General features: G+C 33.5%; 1 protein-coding gene across 4 annotated transcripts in view; it reads right to left on the minus strand.

Annotated features, from left to right (window-relative positions):
- The window catches only part of LEKR1 (leucine, glutamate and lysine rich 1), a 169,940-nt gene that overhangs the window by 63,717 nt on the left and 85,412 nt on the right, over window positions 1–20,811 (minus strand). The gene's annotated exons all lie outside the window — the stretch shown is intronic.

Below are 20,811 nucleotides of genomic sequence, written 5' to 3' on the forward strand. Positions count from 1 at the left end.
TTTGGAAAGTATTCTTTTTTTTTTTTTTTTTAAAGATTTTATTTATTTATTTGACAGAGATAGAGACAGCCAGTGAGAGAGGGAACACAAGCAGGGGGAGTGGGATAGGAAGAAGCAGGCTCCCAGCGGAGGAGCCTGATGTGGGGCTCAATCCCATAACGCCGGGATCACGCCCTGAGCAGAAGGCAGATGCTTAACCGCTATGCCACCCAGGTGCCCCTGGAAAGTATTCTTAAGCTCACGTTTGAATATATTGTACATCATAGTTCCAGAATTTACTAGGTTTAAAGGAAAATAAACTACATAATCACAACCCACTCAAGAAAGGAAAAGCTACTATACTTTCTGGTATTATTCTCTCTGCATACCCACCCAAATTCCCTTTCTCCCGGGTTCAAGCTAAGCATACATAGCTTAGTCTAATTCACAGTGCCCAGCGAGTGAAGAAGCCACTTTCTTCAGAAACTTTACTATGTATTACAGCAGCTCTGGGTCAAAATAAGGAAAGGAAATGAATGTTTTACGCCACAACACAGAAACCACTGAAGGTTGCCATATGAAGTAAATAGAAACAGAAAATACAAGTAATGTCAACAAAGAAATCACTTTATATAAACAGAGAAGACACCACAGAGAATTGAGGGGAAAAAAAGATGAATTATGAATAATCCATAATGTAAACTGACCAGCAGTGTATAATTAAGAGTTAATATATTTTCATGGCTGTTTCTTTTTTGTTGTTGTTTTTACTTTCGGTTACATTTTCTCTAATAAAGAAGTGCTAAGAATGATTTTAAAAATACACAGAACTTATCTTTACTGTTCTGAATGAGGAGTAAGCATACTATTAGTTTATTATTGGTTCTAGCAGATTAGCAGGGTCGTTTTGTTTTTGGAAGCAGAGTGCCCAGTTTCTGTCCTTAATAAAGGAGCACAGCTAGGATAAGCACCAGAGAGATTAAGCCACCTGCACAAGACAGCTCCTTCAGTTCCTGAGGCAAGGAGTTCCTAAATAAGTGTATTGTTCTGTGCAGTCCTTCTCTATAGTTAAATAAATTCAACTTCAATTTTCTGTCATTCAGCATGACATTGGATTATGAGGCAAAAGGCCCTAACTGCCTACAAAAAGAAAGGAAGCATTGGCTTTAAACACCATGCAGATGTAAGGCGGAACCCATGGAAACAATCCAAAATTTACAACAGCAAATTCTACTATGATGTGACTGCGTTCTTTACAGATATTAAATAAGAAGCAAATGATTTTAAATGAACAAGACAAAAAAGAGCTCTTAGCCTCTCTTCATATGAAGCCAGCTGCTTGCTGGATAGCATTACACAGGCATCAGATTTGGGGTAATTAGTCATTTAAGAGAATGCTGTTGTTCCAAAAGGTTTGTAGAAACTACGAATACAAAAGGTATTCATAGTTATCTATTTTATAGAAGGATATAAAACACTACAGTCACTTGGAGAGTATAATTAGTATAACGTTTGAGAAAACAATAAGTAGAACCTTTATAGTGGAAAGATATTTCAAACTTAAAGCTTTCTGGATAAAAAAAAAAATCTGGTTCAAAGTGGAGGAAACTGAGTGTAGGTTCAAGAAGCAGAATGAAAGAATAAGCAAGCAGAATTGGCCTCCCGAGATCCCAATCATGGGATTTTTTTTTTTAATGAGAAATTCAAGGCTGTATACTTTTTTAAATGGTAGAGATGATTGAGGAAGAGGAAACACAGAAGTTCACCGTTCTTAACACGCTCCTGTGACAGGGTAACATAGTGTAGTGCATGATCTCTGAAGCCAGACTGCCTGTTTTCAAATCCTGGCTCTACTTCTAGGAGCTCTGTGACTTTAGGTGCTTTCGTTTCCTTATCTATGAAATGGTGACCACAGCATAGGATTGAGAATTAAGGGACTTAATACATGTAAAGAGAACAGTGGCAGGCGCATAGTGAATACTCCTGCTAGCTCTTATCACTGGTGGCACTAGGAGGCCACCTGGCTCCCACGCTCACTTCCTCTCCGAATCTCATCACTTTTTGGTCTTGAGGACCTTGATTTTGCAGTTGGGCCAGGTGTCACCAGTGGTTATCCTTGCATGGGCAAGGGTAAAAATGAAGGGTTTAATGGCGTATTTTTCTTTAAAAATATACAGAGTAACAATGGCCATGTTAAAACTTGTTAAATATGGGTGATGGATTCACCCACATTTGTTATGTTATTCTCTGTATTTTCTGTGTTTGACATATTTTATGAAATATTATTTAGGGAGGGGTCTTGCTTGCACAGTCAAGGATGATTGCATGCTCTGTCCTAAGGAGTCTAATCAACTCAGTTCTGTGTGTTCAAGGAACAAAAGAAAACAAAGGTTAGAGAACTTGATGTGAAAGTGGGGGATGAGTTTGAAACTTACTTTACTATTCTAGTCCTATAGTGATGGAACCTAGTTGCTTGCAACTTTGTGTCACCACAAATAATCCTGTGACAAAAGCTTTTTACTCATCTTCTTGTGTACCTATAGGGGAGTTTTTCTGCAGCATGTCCCCAGAACAAACTTATGAGGTCATAGGCATACACACACTTAACTAATGCCAAATGGTTCCCAGGATGGAGGTACCAGTGTCCCTTTCCACCTCACTAAATGAAGGCCCCTGCTTTCCTAATACTTATCAGAAAGAGTTATTTATCTTTTTTTTTTTTTTTTTGCCAGTTCATATGGTGCAAAGTAGTGTCTCATTGTAGGTTTAATCTGCAGTTCTCTGCTTACTATTGAAGCTGATGATCTCATTTTAAACACTTCTTAGTCATTCCTGTCTTTCTTTTCATGATTTGCCTTTTTCCCCCAGTCTCTTTTCTATCTACTTCCATTGAGCTTTCGTTTTCACTCTTTCACAGAAATAGCTCTTTTTTTTCCTTTTTAAACATTTTATTTAAATTCTAGTTAGTTAATATATAGCGTATTACTAGTTTCAGGGGTAGAATTTAGTGATTCATCATTTGCATATAACACCCAGTGCTCATTACATCACGTGCCCTCCTTAATGCCCATCACCCAGTTACCCCATTCCCCCACGAACCTCCCCTCCAGCAACCCTCAGTTTGTTTCCTATGGTTAAGAGTCTCTTAAGGTTTGCCTCCCTCTTTGTATTTAATCATACTTTATTTTTCCTTCCCTTCCCATTTAGAATACTCTAAATGTTGGGAAGCACTAGGATTCAGTTTGTAGCCCTTTTCTCTACCTGCATTTTCTCTCTAGTGGATCTCATCTAGTCTCATGGCTTTGAATAGCATTTATATAAAGGTGTCTTCCATCTTCATCATCACAACTAATAAGTGCTGAGTACTTACTCTACCAGGCACTATGTTCTACATGCATTACACTAATTTAATCTTCACAATATAAACTCATTAGAATGTAAGTTCCATGAGAGCAGAAACCTTATCTGTTATAGTGTTTGAAACATGGAAGATGTTAAAAAAAAATAATTGTTGAATGAATAAATGAAATGTTGTAGATAGTAGAAATAAGAATGCCTGCAAATATATGCTTAAATTTATGTATCTAAGGTTAAAAGGCATGGAACAGAAAGAGCTGTGTGGTTTTCATTGATAATATCTAATATGTATCTTGGCATTAAAATGCAAACTTTCTTATAAATAGGTTATTTTACTTAAATAGACACTCATTGAGTATCTACTCTGTCATAGGTAGGGTCCATGCAAACTGGATTCAGTCTACAAATACCAGTAAGATATATTCCCTTGTCATTAGAGAAATTATAATCAAGTGCCTCATTTTGCCTTCAAGATGATGAATTATGTTTTAGATAACAAATCAATAACGCCTTTAAATCTAAACCTGTTTTATTTTTCCAATATTTTAAATGACTTTATTTAGTTAGATGGTTAATTACATGGCTGAAATTGTGGCATTTTGATCAGATATAACTGATGTGAATGAACACAATCAGTATATTTCACTTAGAGGATATTTATATGTATATATTATTACACCATAGTTTGATGAGCTTAGACTTTTACAAAAGTTAATGTCTCACTTAAATTTTTTTAAATGAGCATTAACAGAGGAAACCTTTGCAGATGTAAGAATATATACCAATAATAGAAGAAAGTTCTATAATGAGTATTCAACTATATCAATTGCAAATTAACATATTTTAACTTTAGCAAACATTTTACAAAGCTCAGATGGTGATATAGCCACTCGGAAAATTCATTTCATTTTAGGGTTTATATTTCAAAGGTTTGATTCACATCTATTTTGAAACAAGTATACTTGAAGTACATTAACATTTTCTGCATAATGCCAGAAAGGACTGAAATAACATTTGGAGATTTTAATACATCAGATGCTAGAACAGGTGTGGATATACAGCTAAAAAGTTGCAATTCAGTCCAGATGTAGTTATATTAAAACCAGAAAATTATTTAGCTAGGTGTGTGTGGACAGGAGAGAGTAGGGATAAGTATTAAATCATGCTAAGGAGATAATCAGATATTTAAAATTTGGAAACGATTTACATTCTAATATTAAGAATCAAAAATTTACTTCAGAATGCAAAAAAAAAATGCTTCTAAACCTTCACTGTAGTTTATTCTGAACATTAAACCAATGCAATATAACATGAAAATAACTCTAACTTATGGGGGGGCTTATGAAATATTACAAATATTGGATGGATAAGATAGGAAGAACCTTAAATTCTAATGTTTTTACCTTGATTAAATCTACTCTCTCTCAACTGGCAAATGAAGATAATACATCATCTATATCATAGTAATAATCTTGATGGATTCAGAAACTTCTGAATACTTTAGGACAGTACTCTGTTTTCTGACAAATTTATACATATAAATAAATTCACAAACCATACATATATCTTGTAACAGGATTTTTCAAGACTGGAAAATACTAGTAATGGATATGGACAGGGACCTACCATGAACAGAGTATTAGCTAAAAATATTTATGGGATAAAAAGAAAAAGATTTAGGGTTAATAATAAAGGAAATGAATACAGAAAGATAGGGAAGTTTAGATCTAAAAATATTTAAGACATTTTCAAATACAGTCACATAACTATATAAACATCAGTTTCCTTCATGAATCGGTGTGTTTTACAATCAGAATGCTTACAGAGATTTCTGTCTGCAGGACAATTTTACGCAAAACTGTGAAGGAGCTGCAGCACATCGTCAGCCACACAGAGCTCTGATTCTTCTTGCTACAGCATTTCCACTTGTTGTGCTGGGATGGCAGTAGTACAGGTAAAGGGCAAGAATTTCTTCAAAAGATTGCTTTCATATTTTGTGCTAATTGCATTAAAAAAATTCTACCAATTACATAATTTAAAAGTGTCAAATCAAAAAACAAAAACAGTTTATAATTTGAAGATGAAAGAGATCATAAGGCAACACTCACAGATATGTGAAAAGGCTTAGTATGAGGATATGTATCACAATATTGTTTTAACAGAAAAAAAGTGAAAACAACTGTCCAAAACTAGGATACAACTAAATAAATTATGATTCACCCTAAATCAAAATACACTAATACTTTTGACATGGAAAATCTTCATAAAAAAGGAAATGGGGTATTAGAGATTATAAAACTCCATTATTCCATTCTTATAAAAATATATATTCAAAACAGAGAGTCTAGGAGGATATGCAACAAATGTTTAGAACTCTCTGTGAATGTTGAGATTTCCTAATCAATAGTGAACATGGCTTATTTCGGTGACAGAAAACAAAAGAATCATATTAAAGTAGCCTAAAGCATACGCATACCCATCTCATAACCCATCACATAACCCAACAGGAGTTCCCATAACCTGTCATCGGGTGTCTATTGTCCTCCAGACCTCTTCTGCTTTCCTCTTGTGCTTATCATCAGTACCGGAAGTGATCTGGCACAGTAGCTCTCCTGAAGTATAAATTAATGATAACAATATATATGTTTTAATGCTCCCAGGTGGTGGAATTTAAGGGTTAAGAGCCCAAGTTTTGGCAGCACAGTTCTAGAGTTAGGTTCCAATTCTGCTCATTAGTAACTATGTGGCTTTGGACAAATGACTTAATTCCTCTAAACCTTGGTAATCTCATCTGTAAACTGGAGATAATAAAAGTGATTAATCTAGGAGGGCAGGAGGGTAATGATAAATGAGTGCACTGTGACTATATCATGCTTGGGATGTGGTTAGCAATTCGTGAATGTTAGCTATTATTTAGACTGTCGTAATTTCAAAAGCTACCTGAACTCATAGGAATGATTTTTGCTTCTTAATGATGTAAGGATAGTATTAGTGATTAGCAAGTAGGACAGGGATGCTGGTAACAGATGAGACATTGGACACTGGGCATGTGGGGGGGTCATTTATTTCTCATTCAGGGAGGGTAGCTATTACTCATGCTATTGGCCCAGAAGGTGGATAATCTGTAAATGTCTACGAGCAGCAGGTGTGTTTTGTGCCTGGGTTAGTCCGTGAGTGAAAGAGTGACTAGTATTGTTAAAGCTAACCAAGGCTGACTAGAATATAAATTAGTGGAGGCAAATGGACCTTTGGGCAAACAGGAATTAAAATTTATAGTTTTCCTTTATTATTAAAGGAGTACTTTTTAAATTCTAATACGTTATCCCAAATATAATAATTTGGTTTGCTATCAGACCAGGAAAACCAATTTAAAATGTAGTTTAATATTCTATATTTGTATAGTTCTTTCGGGGCTCCTACGTTTTGTTAATTCTCTTAATGCTCTAAGAATGTTAGAAACACTATCATATTTCCATTTCACGGATTAAGTAATTGAGTCAAAGAAATTAATAACATGCCCAAAGGCCTGTAAAAGGCATAAACAGAGCCAGAAAGCAGAAGTATTTGACTGCTGGATCACTATTTTTTCAACTGAACCACATTGCTCATTGTGATTATTTTTCACTTTAATAGAGAAGCTACTAATTAAGAAATATAGTACTTACATATGCTACAACATGGATGAAACTCAAAGATATTATGCTAAGTCAAAGATGTCAGATAGGAAAGATTACATATTGTATGGTTCTATTTATGAAATGTCCAGAACAGGTAAATCTATGGAGACAGAAAGTAAATTAATGATTGATGGGGGAAGCGCAGAAAGGTAAGACCGTGGCATTTCTTTCTGGGGAGACAGAAATGCTCTAGATTTTGGTGGTGGTCATATACTTTTATAAATATCTTGAAAACCATTAAGCTGCACACCTAAAATGAGTGAATTTTATGGTATTTAAATTATCTCTTGATAAGGTATTTTTAAAAAATGCACTGAAAATGTTAAAATATATGCAAAATAATTTTATTAAAATATTTGTGTGTTACTTATTACACCAAAAAGCCTACTGAAAAAAATTTAAGTTTTTTCACTTGGAATAAATTTGAAATTTGGTCAAATAAATTTTAGGAAAGACATTAATGCTGAAATGATTTATCTGAACTCCATCTTCCAATATTTGTGACTACTGACAAAAAGTAAAGGACTCTTTATTCTGCCGGGTAAAAGGAAAATCATTTAAGTGGACTGATTTGTGGGTCACAATGACCTCTGAGAGGAATATTATCAATTTAGATAAACTGTGCATTTTGGAGTAATATTAGTGTAAGCTAAACACAAAATTACAAAACTTATGTTAATAAATCTTTTAAAAGAATCAAGAATTTAGTCATCAAAATTTTATATGTTTACTTTCCTGTGAAACAGATTAAATTTTGGCATTAAGAATTAGGCTGCTATTAATAGCTTGTTATTTACTCTTAGACCACTATTAAACTATATGGACCAGAGTTATCACTTGAATTTAAATTTTTGAGTGTCTATATTTTAAAAGATAAATAAAAGGAAGTGTGGAAAAAACAAGGTTAAAAATTTTTATGTAGAAAAATAATGACATAAAAACTAAACTTGAATCAAAGTTGAAATTATTTAATGGTGATTTAAAAGAAAAAAATCAAAATGTAAAAACATTTATTTAACTTTGGAAACAAGCAAAGAGCATCAGAGTTAGAATCAGATTACAGCACATTATAGCCCAGAGGGTCCTCCAAGGCCTTAGTCCAACCCATCCGTTGCCTAGACGTGGACACACACTCATCAGGGAGAAATGGCATGTCAGAGTCACCTGGCTAATGTATGGACAGTCATCATCCTCTGATTCTTGGCCTAACCTGCTTTCATTTAACACCACATTAGTAGGAATTTTGGTGGGGGAGGGGGTAGGTGGACAGACATAACAAAGAGATAGTTATGTAGTTTAAAATGGAAAGAGATAAGTTTATTCTGAAGGTGAATTCTAAAAGTAAGAGAATTGGGAATATAAAATATTAGAATGATTTTTAAAATGTATTTTTAAGGGAACACAATAACGATATAGTAATGAGCATAAATCTAAAATTGCAAGTATAAAGAAATCTATTTCTCCAAACTCCCTTTACTAGGCCCTCATTATTCTGATGTCAACTAAACAGGACACTATAAGAAGAGAAACTTATAGACCAAAATCCCTGATGAACAGAGATGCAAAAATCCTCAATAAAATACCAGCAAACCAAATTCAATAATACATTAAAAAGGATCACACACCCTAATCAAGTGGGATTTAGTCCAAGGATGCAAGGATGGTTCAATATCTACAAATAAATCAGTATGGTACACCACATTAACAAAATGAAGGATAAAAATAATATGATCATCTAAACAGATACAGAAACAGCATTTGACAAATTCAACATCTATTTATGATAAAAATTCTCAATAAAGCAGGTATAGAGGAAAAGTACCTCAACATGGTAAAGACATAAATGACAAGCGACAGCTAACATCACCCTCAATGATGAAACACTGAAAGCTTTTTTTCTAAGATAAAGGAACAAGACAAGGATGCCTACTACTGCTACTTTATCCAACATAGTATTAGAAATCCTGACCACAGCAATTAGGCAAGAAAGAGCAATAGGCATCCAAATTAAAAAGGAAGTAAAACTGGCATTATATGCAGATGACATACTACTATATATAATGGACACCCTAAAGACTAAACCAAAAACTTTTAGAACTAATAAATGTTACAGGATACAAAGTCAATAAGCAATAATCTGTTGTGTTTCTCACTAATAACAAACTACAAGAAAGAGGAATTAGGAAGACAATCTGATTTGCAATGGCATCAAAAAGAATAAAATATCTAGGAATAAATTTAACCAAGGAGGTAAAAGGCCTGTACACTGAAAACTCTCAGACATTAATGGAAGAAACGGAGGGAGACACAAATAAATGAAAAGATATTCTGTGTTCATGGATTGGAGAATTAATATTATTAAAATGCCCATACTACCCCCAAAAAACTGTATCAGTGAAATACCTGTTTAAATTCCAGTGACATTCTTCACAGAAATAGAATAATCCTAAAATTTGTATGGAACCACAAAAGATTCTGAATAGCTAAAGCAATCTTGAGAAAGAACAGCAAAGTTGGATGCATCATGCCCTATAATATCAAACTTTCTTATAAAGCTATGGTAATCAAAATAGTATTGTATTGGCATAAAGACAAACATATAGATCAATGGAACAGAATTGAGAGCACAGAAATAAACCCACACATTTATGGTCAATTAATTTACAACAAAAGAGCCAAGAATATATGGTAGGGAAAGGACCATCTCTTCAATAAGTGGTGCTAGGCAGACTGGATAGCTACAGGCAAAAGAATCTTACACCACCTTATACACAAAAATTAATCAAAATGGATTAAACACTTGATATAAGACCTGCAACCATAACACTCCAAGAAGAAAACATGAGTGGTAACCTCCTTGATTTCAGTTTTGGCAATGACATTTTGGATCTGACACCCAAACCAAAGACAATGAAAGCACAAAATCAACAAGTGAGACCACATCAAACTAAAAAGCTTCAGCACAGCAAAGGAAACCATCAACAAAATTTAAAGGCAACGCACTGAATGAGAGAAAATATTTGCAAATTCTATATCTGATAAGAGATTAATATCCAAAATACATAAAGAACTCATACAACTTAATAGCCACAAAACAAACAATCAGATTAAAAAATGGGCAGAGGATCTGAATAGATACTTTTCCAAAGAAGATACACAGATGGTCAACAGGCACATGAAAAGGTGCTCAACATCACTAATTGTTAGGGAAATACAAATCAAAACCACACTGAGCTATCACTTCACACCTGTTAAAATGGTTATTATCAAAAAGACAAGAGGTAACAAGTGTTGGTAAGACTGTGGAAAAAAGGGAACCCTTATGCACTATCAATGGGAATGGAAAGTTGTGCAGCTACTATGGAAAACAGCATGGACATTCCTGAAACATTTAAGAATAGAACTATCATGCAGTCCAGCAATTCCACTTTTGGGTATTTATCCGAAGAAATAAAAACACTAACTTGAAAAAAATACATGCACCCCAATGTTCACTGCAGCATTATTTACAATAGCTAAGATATGGAAGCAACCTATGTACCCATTCATGGATGAGTGGATAAAGAAAATGTGGTAGATACATACAGCGTGGTATTAGTCATAAAAAAAGAATGAAATCTTGCCAGGGATGGACCCTGGGGGCATTATGCTAAGTGAAATAAGTCAGACAGAGAAAGACAAATACTGTATGAACTCACTTATGTGTGGAATCTAAAACATATTCAAATACATGAATATATTTAGTCAGTCAAAAAAGTACATTGACCCTCAAACAACATGGGAGTTAGAAGCACTGACCCCCTGCTCAGTTGAAAATCTGCATTTAACTTTTGACTCCCCTCAAACTTAACTGCTAATAGTCTATTGTTGAACAGAAGCCTTACCAATAACATAAACAGGCAATTAACACATATCTTATATGTTACATGCATTATATACTGTATTCTTACAATGAAGAAGCGAGAAAAAAATATTAAAATCATAAGAGAAAATACATTTACAGTACCACACGTGTATTTACTGATACCATAAGTTTACATTATTTGTTTATAAAATGGTCATCTGTCAGTACTCACCTCAATATTTTCTTATATGATACAAAAGACTGTAGATGTCATATGTGTTACTGACACTAGACATCAAAAATGAAAAGACAGTATATGGTCTGTGTTTGTATGTGTAATTTTGATAATCTTTTTATAATAGATTTGTGTATATTTTATGGCAGTAAATGATAAAATAGACTAGCATCTACATATGTATATCTATATCTATTATGCATTCATGACATACTTAACTTTTTCTTATTTTTTGCAATATTTCTAGGCTATACGGTTTGTCTGAGTTTTTCAAATTGGCCCAAATCTCCAAAAATGTTTCCAATTTATTTGCTGAAAAAAAATCTGCATATAAGTGGACCTGTGCAGTTCAAACCTGCTGTTCAAAGGTCAACTGTATAACATGTTAGCTCATTTACTAAGAGAGATAATCTAAGAGAGAATAAGAAACAATTAAGAGCATGGATAATAGCAAGTGGATTCCAGGACAAGGGAGAATATATAGTACAGGGCCTGAACGAATACTCTGAAGGAAATAATGGAAGGCAGACGGTGGGGCAGAGAATTAGGCAAGGAAAACAGAAGGTTCAACTAGTACTAGAAAGGAAGCCTTATTGTGATGCTTTCCATTTAAAGATAGTTCTGCAACAGTGGAGGCCCAGTAAAATGATTCATAGGAAGGCGTATAAACCATGCAAATGCTTAGAATAGGATTTAAGGTTATAAATGATAAGCCATTTACAGCACTCATCAAAAATGAATTGAAATAGTATCTATTGGATTCTTTGAACAAATTATTATGTTTCTTAAAAATAAGACACAGAAAGAGTTATGAGATGAGTGCTATATCAGTCTGTCTTTATTTTAATTTGCCCAAAGAAAATCTAAAATGCTATGCCCATTATGTTAATCCAGTCATTTATCTGGGGAGAAGATATTCGCTGTGATATGCTGGTTTTTCCTCTTCTCAAATGGTTGACATGATTTCTGAAAAGACATTAATAATTTGGAAAAGCTATAGGTGATGATTTTCAAGACAGCAGAAAATCCTAAGGACATTAATTGGTTAGTAAGAGAAAAATTAAGTATGCATTTAAAAGAAAGCAGAATAAAAAGTAAGAGTGTTGAAGTTCATGAAAATTATGAAAGTAAATGCCATGCGATGGCAGAAAAAGCACAACTAAAAATAATTTGAATGACAACAAAATTGGAGCTAAAGAAATTTGAAGACTATTCTTAATACAGAAGAGAAAAATATCTGTCAAGAATGGCTAAAGTTAGAGTGCCAGCACATACAACCAGTGTGGAGTTAGGAAGTCAGAAATCCTGTGAAGACCCATGAAGAGCTGGAGAATACCTACACACCCAAAGTCAAAGCAAAGATGAGGCCAGTTGGCCACATGTGGTCAATGTCCAATAAACATTTGTTGAAAAAATGAAGTTAAACTCAAAGGCATGGTCAGCCCAGGGCCAGGAGATGGGAACAGAGGAGGTGTGGGAAGAGGCTAATGACTAAGTTCATCGATAGTGGGCAGAAATAAAATTAGACTATCAGAAGTAGAAAACAGATAGTGAGAGGAGGGGAGCAGAAGGGCAGGTTTGGACCCCTGGAGGTGGGAATACCTGAGAAAATCCCCAAGAAAGTTTACCAAATTTGCAATACAACACTGTTAAGACCTGAGACAGAAACTATGCTATCTCTCCTGCACTTGTAGTTTTCCTAAACCACTGTAACCACTTCAGAAAAATGAATTAGAAAGAAAGGATACATTGGTACAATCAGTTCACCAGAAGGGTATTTGAGGATAAAGCAAGAGGTACATTTATGAACATTTTTCTACATTTCTATAGACAACTGCTATACTGAGACCCTAACCTGGGCATAAGATTGTGGTGGGGTAAAAACAAACAAATGGATAAACAAAGAAAATAAAATCCCCCAAACCCTATGTCCTTTATCGGTAGATTCATACGAAGTGCTATTTGTCATCACTAGCTGAGATCACTAGTGTCATCACTAGCTTTAATGATCCTGTCCACTCTGACTTGCCAATGTGAAATAGTTTCAATCAAGAGAGAGTAACAGACAGCCTTTTAAAATGCTTTCTCTCTCTGTTAACACCGTTTGGGCGTTACCCATGGAGTGAACCTATTCAGCAGCAGCAGCAAAAATGAAACCCTAATTTAGTCTTGAAATTATGTGTCACTTTGCCCTGCAATTACACTGTCCTTTAGATGAGTTTATATTGCATCCATAACTATACAACCTCTACATAAATTCTGAATAGATCAGAGTCTCCAGCTGCACTTTCGATTTGAATATAGCTGTACTTAAATGAAGGTGAGGTCTTAATGAGTCTAAAAACTGTGACTAATTAGTAGTACAATGTTTTGGTGAGGTTTTTTAATGTAGGAAGTGGAATGTGAGCTAAATCTTAAAAGATGTGTAAAGTTTTGTCTTTTTTGAAGAAAGGTTATTAAAATAACATGAGAAAAAAATTTAAAAGAGGGGAAAAATCGCTTATATTTTTCTATCACCCTAAAACTTATAAAAATAATATTTTCATGTTGCCTTCTGGTTTCTATTTGTAAATATATGTATTTTGACATAATTGCAAGTTACATACAATTGTGAGTTCTTTTGCTATGTAATATTACAATTATAGTATTTCCCATGTTGATACTCCGTGTTCATACTGTCATTTTAAAAATTTGAATAATGTTCTAGGTGATGGCATATGATCATTTATTACCCATTTCATTAATGTTACAGAAAAAGTATTTCCAATCATTCACTATTAAAAATATGATCTTTACATAAAAATAATTTTTCCTCTTCTGTTATTTCCCAAGCATAGATTCTCAAGAAGGAGATTACTTGATCACAAACATTTCTGCGGGTTATAAAAATACATAATTTTTGTCATCAAATGAAGGGAAATTCATCACTGAAGTCTTTGTACTAATTTTTAAAAAGGTGAATTTTTTTGTTTATTAGTGATCAAGCATTTTGTGTTTATTATATTTCCTGTGCTTGTTTCTGTTTTTCAACCATTTGCCTGCTTGGGGTCTTGGGAGTTTTCACACATAGTTAAATAAACTCTTTATATGGTATGGATAGTTACTCTTTGCATACCATCTATGCACATCTTTTGTCCATCTTTTATTTTTAGGTTGTTTGGCAGTTTTTACAGTCAGAGATTTTATATTTTTTATAGGCAAAATCTGTCTATCTTAACCTATAAAATGTTGCTTTATCCCTCCATGATTTGGGTAAGTTGTGTATACTTACTTTGGTAATAGTTTTTCCTGTTATTTTTTTTCTTACTTATTTTGAGGTTGATTTTGGAGTATTTATTTTGTTTTAGTTATTCCTATACCACTTACCACATAATTTTGCTTTTCCCCATTTGTTAATAATGATCCTTACCTTAAAATCTGATTCACCATCTGAATTTGCTATCCTGTTCTAAAAATATACACGGCCATTTTTTACAACTGCAACACACTCCTATAATAACATATTCCAAATATGCTAGGGCTAGGTGGCCAAACATGGTTCTTAGTTTTCAGACTATTTTTAAAATATATTTTTCCCAAGATTTGACCCAAGAACAACTGACACCAAGCAACAGAAGTAATGAGAATTCATTCCAAGATCAACCAGTATTCAGGACCAGAGGAGGAGGTGGGGGAAGCAGGTAATATATACGTTATAGTTTCTTAAAAGAATATAAGATATCATATTCTCTAATGTTTTGCTGTTCTTCTAAGAAATCATAATATTCAAAGAAACTGCTTATTTTCTAAGCCAAATTAAAAGGATGAAATGAAAGAGAGGCAAGAATGATAATCTTTGTTTTGAAGGAAAACTTGCATTTTTTTTTTAAGAGAAGGAGGGTTGGCGTGGGGAACGAGGGCAGGGGGCAGGGGCAGAGGGAGAGGGAGAGAGGCTCAAGCAGACTCCACACTGAGTGCAGAGCCTGATGTAGGGCTCAATCTCACAACCCTGAAATCACGACCTGAGCCAAAACCAGGAGTCAGATGCTCAACCAATTGGGCCACCCAGGTGCCCCAAAACCTTGCACTTTGAAGAAAGTTATTTATAAGTGTTTAATGCATATTTTAGCAAATGTGTCTTAAATTTGCCCTCCTAAGTAGCGTGGCATTCAGAGTTTTATTTTATTTTTAACTTTATTTAATTTTATAAATAGGTAATAGACTCAGGTGATTCAAAATCTTTTTTAAAATATCATACAGTTGAAATTGTTACATTGACATTCATAATATAAATAGGCCTATAATATTCCTTTCTTTTAACATCTTTGTCTGATTTTGGTAACAGTGTTGCCTTGGCCTTGTAGATTGAGTTGGGAAATAGTCCCCAGTTTTCAGTAGTTTAGAAAATACTGTATAAAATTAAGATCTTTTGTTCTTTGAAAGTTGGTAGAACTTACCTGTAAAAAAATATGGTCTTTTCTCTGTGACAAGACATTGCTCCAATTCCTTTAATAGTTATAGGACCATTTAATTGTTTTGAGTAAGTCTTGGTAAGATATAGTTCTCTAATAGTATGTCTACTTCATTTAAGATTTCAAAGTTGTTAGTGTAAGGTTGTTAACAGCATCCACTTCCATTTTATTTTTTTACTCTTTATCTGTAGTCACTGCTTATATTTTTCATTTGTGTTTTCTCTCATCTTCTGATCAAACTTGCCAAAGGTCTACTTAGCTGGTTTAAAAAAATCCCAATGCTTTATTTTGCTGATCTTCTTTATCATCTCTTTGTTTTCTATTTCACTGACTGCTGCTCTTATTATTATTTTTTTTCTTCTACATTCTTTGAGCTTGTTCTTTCCTTCTTACATGACTGTTTAAAGCTATGCATCTCCCTCGAAACACCTCTTTGGGTGTATCCCGTGAGTTTTGATTTATAGTGCTTTTAATGTCATTCTTTAGATATTTTACATTCATTATAATTTCTGCTTAACCCCCAAAATTATTCTGTATTTTTGTAAAACTGTGAATGAGACAAGGATGCCCACTATTTCTCTTCTATTCAAGATTATACATGAAGTCCTAGCCAGTACATATGTGTCATGAACCAAGGATTATGAGTGAGCCAACTGAAGTCCAATGAAAAAAAGAGAAAAAACAAAAGAAAGAAAAATCTAACAAGCTTTCAGGAAAAAGAATGAATTACCTTTAAAAGAAAAAGGATCAGAGCTACAGTAGACTTCTCATTTGTAGCACTGAAAGCTAGAAGTCAGAGCATCTATAGTCTACAGAGAAAAAAGAACCCAAGAATCCTACATTTAGCTGAGATACACTTATATTCATCCAGCTGAGAATTACATTTTATATTTCTAAGGAACATTTATAACACTTGATCATGTATACAACATAAAGGAAAGCTTAACAAATTCAAAAAGGTCGTGTAAGTCATATTATTTAGTCAGAATACCCCCAAGTTATAGAAAGAATAAGAAAGTACCCCTTTCCCCAAATAATTATACTTAGAAATTAATATACTCCTAGATAACCCTTTCACCAAAGAAAAAAATTAGAAATTACAGAGTATTTAGACAGCGCTTAAAAGGAGAGTAATTCATATTAAAAATATGACATAGAGAAAATTTTACTCAGAGGAAAACTTATTCCATTAAATGTCTATTATTAAACAAAAAAAATGAGAAAAGAACTAAGTACGCCCTTCAGAAGTCTGAAAATTAAAAACATACAAACAAAACAAAAAGAAACTAGGAATAGGAAATTAATAAACATAGAAGTAAAAAGTAATGTTATGGAAAATAAAAGTAATGGAAAGCATAAAAAAATACAGTCTAGCTCTTTGAAAAGACTAAAAATAAAGGCTTTGCAAGCTTGATAAATTATAAAAGATAAAACAAAAGTAGACAAGATTAAAAATCAGAAACCAGGCCTAGCCACAGATAGAGAAAATATTTAAAAATAAGAGTGTTTATGATATTCACTTAATTTTAATGCAAAACTCTTATAAAATTAGTGCCCCCAATAAAGAAAAATGTATAAACCAATCCCACTTATTAATATACATGTACCAAAGTTATAAATAAAATATAACCATGTAGCAAATGATATATTTAAAAAGTAAATGATGTAGGGCTTATTCCATGAGACCAAAGATGCTTCAATATCAGGAAATTCAATAATACTAATCTATTTTACCAGTTTGTTAAAGGGGAAAAAAAATACTATTATATAAATGCTGAAAGGCGTTTAACAAAATCCAAAAGCATTTCATATAAAACATCTAAGTGATATTGGAATAGGAGTAAAACAGTTGATTAAAAATAAATATTCACCAAAAACATCAAATATAATTCCAAGTGGCAAAACACCAAATAATTTCAATTAAAATCAGGAAGTAGATGTGGATGCTCAATGTCATCATTATTATTTAATACAGTCTCAGTTCAAAGGAATTTAAAAAGATATGAACAAGACAAGAAAATAAAATAACAGATATAAACACTGGAAAAAATAGATGAACTCTTTATCAGGGGAGTTAGAGCACATTATATAATTGTAGAACTAGAAAATCCAAGAGCTACTAGTAAAAAACTACTAGAATTAATATGAGGATTTTATAAAGTTGACGGATATAAGACAAATACACAAAAAACAATAGCCTTTCTTTATTCTATCAACAAATACCAAGATATCTGATCTTCTCCCATTCTCTTAATTAAAACTGCTCTTTTTCCTAAAGCCCTGTAAACTGATGCTGGACAACTTGAGGGTAGCTTCAAAGAAATTGCCAGAAAAGTCACGTATAGACAATCTTTGTGCCTGTTGCATTATGGGCCATTCAAAAGGATCACCAGAGACATTTAAATTACAAACCAGAAAAATTCATCTGATTCCCACTGCCTGATCCCAGTCTGTCTGAGGATGTTTCAAACCTGACATCTGAAACTCTTCTCACTGGCAGTAGTGGAGACTCAGACACTGAGTTTGTAATTTGCTTCAACCACTAACCTATATCTTTCTTTTGTTTCCATAAAAGGGCCTCTTATTAATTATCTGATTGCTTGCTAAACAAAACAGTCTATATGATGGCTAATACCACCTGCTCCACAACTAAGGCCTTAAGTGACTCTCAAAATAGCATCACGTTATTAAACACTGAAATAACTCATTCATAAAACAGTTCTCCAAAATAAAATGGCATTAGATACTTTAAGTGCTACACAGGGTGAACATGTGCCATCATAAAAACAGAATGCTATGTATATATTCCAGATTATCACAAAAATGTAACAGAATTGCTAAAAGATATAAATATTCAAATTGCCATTTTAAACAATCCCTCCCTCTCCTTTAATAATTGGTTAAATTCCTGGACTGGAGGAGGATTTTAGTCAACTATCAAAGGTCTCTTTATTGGGCTTCTTTTTCTCATAATAATTTTAATCATGTTTTGCTGTTTTTCCCAATGTCTCTCCACCTGGTGCCAAGACTCTTTCAGTGCCATAACTTCAAGCTGACAGATGATCCTTTCTACTCAAGGAGATTCATATATGTTGTGTACCTTGGATTCAGCTGTCTCTGCCTTTCATAACTCCTACATCCCCAACTGACTAATGTTGACCACTAGGTAGGGACAACTCTATGTCCATATTCATCCAGAAAAAGTTACAGAGGATAAAACCTTTCACCCTCAGCAACCTTAAAAACTTAAGGGTCAAAACTGTTCAGGGGATAAATGATGAGAACAAAGGCAAGAGAAATGCAGCTAAAACAGTCTCCTTAACAATGTTCAGCCTGCAGATAAATCCCTGAGACAGGCAGAGTGTGACATTCCTCAAGGAACTCATGGCTGCCTTACTGCTGATGTTTCACTGAAGACTAAAAGCAAACTTATCTTAACAATAGCTAGCCCTTCAAGATCCTGGAGACCTTGCTTTTAACATGCACAAATTCCTTAGAGACTATCCCTAACTCCCACTAACTAAAAGGTATATAACAAGTTACACCTCACAATCCCAGTGCAGCTCTTTCTGCCCATGGTCCTGTCCCTATGCTATAATAAAAACACCTTTTTGCACCAAACAACAACAACAAAACAAAAAAACAAATATCAAGAAGCTAAAATATAGAAAATAGTCAATTTATAGTAGATGCAAAAACGTGATAGTCATAAATTTAACAAGAATGGCAAAGAAACATATTCAAGTAAAACTATGAAATCATTTAAAAATAAATAAATTTAAAGGTACAAAAGGACATATTATATTCTTGAATGAGAAGACTTTGATAATATTAAAAAGACTGTCACTAAAATGTCAATTCTCCGAAACTTAGAATATATATATAATGCAATTCCAGCTAGAATCCCTGTTGGGATTAGAATTAAATGAATTACCTTAATGTTTATGTGGAAGAATAACTGCTAGTGAATATGTAATAAAAGTATAAACTGGAAGAGAAAAACTTTACTAGGTATCTATTTAGAGTCTTTGGATTATTAGTAATTAGTAAATAAAGGATCTTAAAAAGTTCAAATCAAAGAATAACTCCTCCAAATATATATTTAAAAAGAACAGTGGTGAGAGAAAAGACTTACCAGCTATGAGAATATGCTATTAAGTCACTATATTCAAATGAATATGTATTAGTGGTATATTTAATAAATTAGTGGAACAGAAGAGAGAACACAGTAATCAATGCTAGCATATATAAAATTTTAACATATGACAGATGATAGTTCTATTCAGTGGAAAGGATGGATTATTTAATATATAATACTGATAGAACTGGTTACCCATTTGCAAAGAATAAAACTAGACCCCCACATCTCACACCATGTAAAAAATAAAAATTACATGTATTAATGACTTAAATGTAGGAAAACTCAGGAGACTATCTGTACAATTTAAGAATGGGAGGCACTATTTGAACCAAAACTAACCAGAAATAATAAAAGACAGTAATTTCATCATATCAAAATGAAAAACTTTGATATGGTGAAATTTACCATAAAAAGTCAATAGACAAATTATACATTAGAAAAAAATGAATATAAATTATAATTACTATACTTACAAACTGCTTTTAAAAATTATCAAGGAAAATTCCAATAATGCAATAGAAAATTGGCAAAATCTACAAATAGATTAAATCCACAGAAGGGAAAATTAAAATATCTGATATCTGCTCCAAGTTCATGTAATGAGTCCTTATTTTCCATTCCAACACCAGTTTCTTTCCAGATTTCCTAGTCTGTGATATGTTCCCATTATTTAATACTCCCAAGAAAAGAGGTTCAGAGTCCTTTGTGACTTCCTTCTCTCCCTGGCTACTCAGTCAGGTGTTCATCTCCCTAGTCCTGAGTAGTCAGCTCAATCCTGACTCTATCTTAGCTTTCCCATTGTGGCCATAGAGAGGACCACAGAGACAGACATACTGGGACAAGCACAAATCTTGGAATCTCACTAGGTTTGCTTTCACTCCCTGCCATTTACCAGCTTTGTGAAAACAGGCATGTTACCTTTCTAGGCCTTGATTCCTCTGCAAGATGGGATAATTATACCCGTTTTTCATGGTCACTGTGGGAACTGACAGAAGTAATTTGTACATAGTGCATATTAGGACTGAAAAAATGTTAGTTCCCTTTCTATTTAATATTCTTACAGTTAGTCTAGGCCTGGGTTACCAGCAAAGATATTTTCTAAATGGCTACCTAGATCCAATTGCTTG

The sequence above is a fragment of the Ursus arctos genome, unplaced genomic scaffold, assembly GCF_023065955.2.
Source record: "Ursus arctos isolate Adak ecotype North America unplaced genomic scaffold, UrsArc2.0 scaffold_20, whole genome shotgun sequence".
Classification (NCBI taxonomy): Eukaryota; Metazoa; Chordata; class Mammalia; order Carnivora; family Ursidae; genus Ursus; species Ursus arctos.